A 6,165-nucleotide genomic window follows, 5' to 3' on the forward strand; every position below is an offset into this window, starting at 1 on the left:
TGATGTGTACAAAATGAACCCAATGATTGTTGAATGTACACAAAATGGATTTCTTGAAGTAGTTCTCTATAGACTTTCAAGAAAATGCACTTCAGATATATACAACCAAACCCCACAACATTTTCTATCATCCTTCTTATGTCTATTAGAAATTAAAATGCATTTTTTTAAAACTCACCAAATAGTTCTAGTTTATAGATATTCATGTATATGTCTATCAATATTTTAAATATATGTGTGTGCATTGCCTGGATTTTTCATTCAAAGAAACTGTATAGAACTTGGTGAGAACATGGGAGATGGATCTTTTTACATAAAACCAAACTTTATGACTTCAATATAATTGATCCCAACAAGTTCTCGTTGAGTGTAAATGGTGAGCAACAATTTATCTTGTCTTGCAATAGTAGTGTAATATATAGCTCAAAGTATTTATGTTGTTTAGTAATGATTATGGTGAGTTGATATTAGGTGGGTTTTTTTTTCCATATTTAGTCCTTCTCTAGTCAGAGAGGAGACACTAGAAGTGAGAAGGTATAATGCCTTTTTGTATTCTTCTTTTCCACAAGAGTTTCAATACAACAAGACATCCAATGAAGCATTTGAGTACTCTCATGTGGTATTTAAGACTGCATTTCCAGCAAGTTTAGCATGGGATATAGTTGAAATTCGGGCATTGAGGTGTCATGGAGGGAAGCTTCAAAGGTCATGCGCCCACTAGACAAACAATCCAATTCAATGGAATAGCTATTGCTAATGTTTTTCTCATCCAATTAATTTCCATACATATTTAGAAATTTTGGTTTTTGTTGGACCAGTTAAATTTCTCAAATGAGTTTTATGGTAGTACTAATGTATGAAATTGTGATTATTACAAGTGAATGAGATACTAAGGATGGAGAAGGTGGACATATATCATGACCCTACCAAACTGTGTAGAGGACTTCTTAGACGGAAGTCTAACCACAACTATGGGTAGTATAAGACAAGGATAGACAATCTCCTTGTATTTTCTTAATGTGTTACTATTTTAAGAGTAAAATACATGGTTTTCTAAGATATCACCTTTGACATGTAAAATTTTCTTCACTTTGGTTACTATTGTGAGGTTATTCTTTACTATTATCTTTACCTTTGGTAGGATGAAAATTATATGATCAAATGTGTCAATGGTTAGTATTCATGCAACTTGTGTTTATTAATTGATTTAAAATCACAAGACCATTTTTGATATCCTCAATAGAAAATTCCTAGCCTAAACCCAATGTTAATGTGTGAAATTATAATTTGGAATAAAACTTTTGTTTTAAATTGATAAGGTGTATGTCTATCAATTTAAATCACATATATCAAGTGTTGATTTTGAAGCTAAAAGTGTTAAACATCTAGATTGACTATTTTTTTCCATTTATATGTTGGTTTGTGCACTTTAAGAATAGTCCCTACTGTGTAGAATTTGGTAAGATCTTTGATCTCTTAGCCTTATGAGATATTCGTCATGAGATTTTAGTGAGGGTTGAAGGTAGTTTATTGAGGGATATCAGTAGTTTGTGATATTAGATTAAGCTTATTGTATGTTCATTGTGCATTCAATAATGTTCCATTTTTTACAAGTAATTCAATCCAAACCACAACTCTCATTTGTGAGCATAAATTATATTTTATTATTCTATTTTTTAGTAATATGTTTAACTATAAAAACTCAATAGCTAATAAAAAATATAATAGCTTTTATTTGTTAATCAAATCACATTGTAGAAATTTATAGCATGCTAAGAATATTTATACTTTATTCTAGAGCATTAGTTAGAATATTAATACGAATTTCTTAGATAATTTGTAGGTGAATACTCGAGAACATCAAAATATTTTAATTATGTTTGGGTGTGATTGTAATATGTACATGTCAAGTTTTAAAGTGATAATTTAGCGGTGGTATTGGTAATTTGAGTATGTGTATTACAATTTAGCTTTGTATAAGTATTGAGCAAAGGAAAAATAAATGAGTTAAACATCTTATTATATAAATGGGAATTAGTTTGGGATTTGATTTCATGTACAATCCTTGTTTTGAAGAGCTAGATGTAAGACTACAATGAAATGTGATGATCACTGCTAAGTCCCAAACATTTTTGTTTATTGGGTTTCATATATTCTTTGCATTCTTCCATTAATCTTTTAAAAATGCCTAACAAAGATATAAGACCATGAATGTCACCTTCATTCAGTCAATGTATCCTTCAAGATTGCTTCTCATGATGCCTTCATATATCATATTCTTAACTAGCACGTGTCAACTTGGCATGTAAAATATCTTCATTTAATTATATAATGGCTTTGACCTATAACTAAGTCATTATTTTATTTAGTATCATTCAGATTTACATTGTTACATTCATCATTTAAGATTACATTGCTACCTCTTCCTCTCCATGATAGTAGAAAACCTCTTCTTTTCATTTTATTCAATTAGAAAAATCACTCCTATTGACTACTCGTTGCTTATACATAAACATACAGCCACTAATCTTAATACATCCTAAGTATCATAAAATATTTGTCAAAAAAGTTAAAACCTTATTAATATGTTGTAAGATTAACACATTATATAACAACATAAGCCTAACTATTATAAAAATGTTCTATTGTAAAATTAAAAATTATTGAATAGATAAGATCAAAGTACAACATTGACAAATCGTTCCATTGCCACCTTGACTAGAACCAAAGAAAAAGACAGAACTAAAATATTTCCTTAGATTATTAGAAACTGCATGATTGTTAGTTTTGTTAATCACAAACTAAAGTTAGGTCAATCACTTTCTGCCACCGGGGGACACGGCAAAAAAACTAACCGGACGATTGACATGGTAAGTTAGGTTAGGTCGTATTTTCATATGAGCTGATTTTCTATTCAACAATGCCAGCTTGAATTACATCGCCGCGTGGTCCAATAGCTTACATCTCCATCTATGATTGGACTTAAACCATCCCTATGATAAGAAAGTCATGCCCATTAAGGCCTAAATTTTCTTGCTCTGTTTAATTATTTTAATCCGCAATTAGGTTTTGAAGATCTCATTTGAAACTGAATATTTGAGGCTGACAGTCAACAGTTGTATATAATTATTCTAAGGTACGTGGAAATCTCAGTGCTCACAAAACGAGCATTACTAATTTGTCACCTAATATGCTGAGAAACTTCCCAGCTGTTTGTGAGAAGTTCACTAAATATCTAACCTTGAAAAGCCTTGTTTCTTGTGAAAATTGTGAAGGGGAAAATTTATGAATGTCATTTCTATATTTCATTTAACTGTTCATCCATATAATTTAATTATCCCAACATGGTTTATTTTCCTTTGTGAAGAAGTCAACAGACATACCCAGCACCATTTGAAAAATCACCAAACAAAATTCACATAGTTTTGGGCTTGTTGTGAAGCCAAAAAACTATAGGATCCATGGTACATCCACATTATGAAGCTAACTAAGCAGAAATAGAAAACTTGAACAACTATAATCATTCCTCAAACAATGTACATGAACAATAAATGGAAATCTGTATCATTATGCAAGATTGTCAAAGTGCTCAAGATGCTCCTACATCAAACACCTAGACTAAATGAGAATTGTTGTCCACATCAGGAAACCTAGATGCTCTAAGAAGTATCATAAAGATCCAACTCGACTTCATATTTCCATGAACTATCTTCAATAGGTTTATTCTACCACTCAACTAAGTACTCTCTGTAATCCTTTCCTCTGGTGCTTTTATTTATTCTGGTATCCAAAATCTTATCAATTCCCTTTGTCTTCTTCTTAGGATAAGCATGTTTTTCAACTATCCCTTCATTAGATTCATGATACTCAGAGATGTTTGAAATATTGAACATAGGTGAAATACCCATATCCATGGGTAATTCAAGTTCAAAAGCATTACCGTTGTCATGTTTCTTCTAGATTTTACAAGGTCCAAACTTCTTCAATTTTATCTCACTATACATACCAATTGGAAATCTATTCTTCTTCAAATGTACCATTACCTTATCTCCAACCTAAAGAGTCTTATGTCTCATCTTATTATCTTCTTTGTCTTTATAGCCTTGATTATAGTCATGTATATTATTCATCACTTCTTCATGCAAATTATTCATAAAGTCCACAAATTATTTTTCTTCAACACTATTATTTACTTTAGTGTCCAATTTCCTTAACTCAATAATTCCTCTAGGACTCCTACCATTCAAAATCTCAAAAGGAGTCTCTATAGTACTTGTGTTCACTAAATTTTTATATAAAAATTATACTTGTGCCAAAACCAAGTCCTAATTAGTAGGTTTATCTCCAATTAAACATCTCAAAAAGGTTACCCAAAATTTTGTTACCAACTTCATTTTGTCCATCTATTTATGGATGAAATGGAACTAAACTTAAGCCTCGTATTCAACTTCTTCTATAGTGCTCTCCAAAACTAACTAGTAAACTTAGTATCTCTATTAGAAATAATAGTCTTATAAATCCATTTAATCTTAAAATTTCTCTAAAACATAAGTCTTCTATGTGTACTACATCTAATGTCTTCTTGTAAGGTATGAAATGTGCCACTTTAGAAAATTATCAACCACTACAAAGAAATAATAATTACTTCTCTGAGTTCTAGGTAATCCCAAAATAAAGTCCATACAGATGTCATCTCAAGGTCTACAAGGAATAGGAAAAAGTTTATAAAATTCAACATTCTGACTACTTTCTTTGGCAGCTTGACATATTTTACAGCCTCTTTACCATCTTTTGAATATACTTATATATGTGGCCAAAAGAATCTCTTTGAAATCAACTTCACTGTCTTATCAATCCTAGAATGTCTTACAAGTCCACCAATATGTTTTTCTTTAATGACATTCTCCTTCATAGACCCTTTAGATATACACACCTAAACTCTTTTAAAACAACATGTCTTCTGAAATGAAATTATCAACCCATTTATCTTGTTCATCAATTACAAGGTACTTACAAACTTTCCAAGGTCCTGTAAAACTAGGGCTAGTTTCATACAAGTTCTTCAAATTTTTGAATCCAAGCACTTCAATTCTCATCTCTATAAACAAGAATCTTCTTTCTCTCCATGTATTTTCTACCTTATTTGACTATCCACTCTTATGTTTTGATACAAAATAAAATTTATGCATGTATTCAACCCACTTCACATGTCTATAATTTAACTATTTTTGACTTCCCAAATACTTCAAAGCTTGATAATCAATATAGAAAACATATTCTCTAGGAATCAAATAGTGTCTTCAGCTTCAAACATGAAATAATTTTATATATATATATTTTTTTTTGTCACAGATTGGATATTTTCTCTTAGCATCATTCACCTTTTCACTCTAGAAAGCTATAGGCTTACCTTCTTGACTCAAAACAATGCCAATCTATGAAATGATCTAAGTTCTCCAACATTCTTAGGTGTAGGCCAATCAAGAATAAATTTTATTTTTTTCAAAGTCCATCAATAAAAATCACAAAACCAAGAAACACAATCTCTTCTCTCATAAAAGATCATTTCTTCAAATTTATTTACAACTTCTCCTCTTTCAGTCTCTACAAAACTTGTCTAATATGTTCAAGATGTTCTTCCCTTATCTTAATGTATATTACTATGTTATCAAGATAAAAAAATTCTTTAGGACCTCATTTATCAATCTCATAAAAGTGCCAGGTGTATTAGTTAGACCAAAAGGCATAACCTATCGCACATAAAAGCCTTCATTATTCTTGAAAGAAGTCTCTCATTCATCCCGTTCTTTGATCCTAATTTGATGATAGCCAATTTTCAAATAAACCTTTGTAAAATACTTTTCTCTACTTAATCTATCCATAATGTCACCCATTCTAAGCAAAGGAAATATGTACTTAACTATAATTTTTTTTTTAGCTCTAGAATCAGTGAACATTATCCATTCTGTATTCTTATTAGGTTTTAATAAAATATATACCACAAAAGGACTCTAACTTTATTTGATCGAACCTCTTTCAAGTAATTCTTGCACTTGTCTATTCAATTCTTCATTTTTTGCAGATGTTAATCTTGTGGTTCTTTATTAGGAAAACTAGTTTCGGGTATCAAATCCATGCAATGACTTGTACTTCTCATAGGCAGTG

At 30.5% G+C, this 6,165-nt stretch overlaps 1 pseudogene; it reads left to right on the top strand.

Moving 5' to 3' along the window:
* Window positions 1–233: 233 nt before the first annotated feature.
* Window positions 234–1,018, top strand: LOC149531172 (pathogen-related protein-like; annotated as a pseudogene).
* The last annotated feature ends 5,147 nt before the right edge of the window (window positions 1,019–6,165 follow it).

The sequence above is a fragment of the Cupressus sempervirens genome, chromosome 11 (genome assembly GCF_028749045.1).
Source record: "Cupressus sempervirens isolate cs-2001-9-10 chromosome 11, ASM2874904v1, whole genome shotgun sequence".
Lineage (NCBI taxonomy): Eukaryota > Viridiplantae > Streptophyta > Pinopsida > Cupressales > Cupressaceae > Cupressus > Cupressus sempervirens.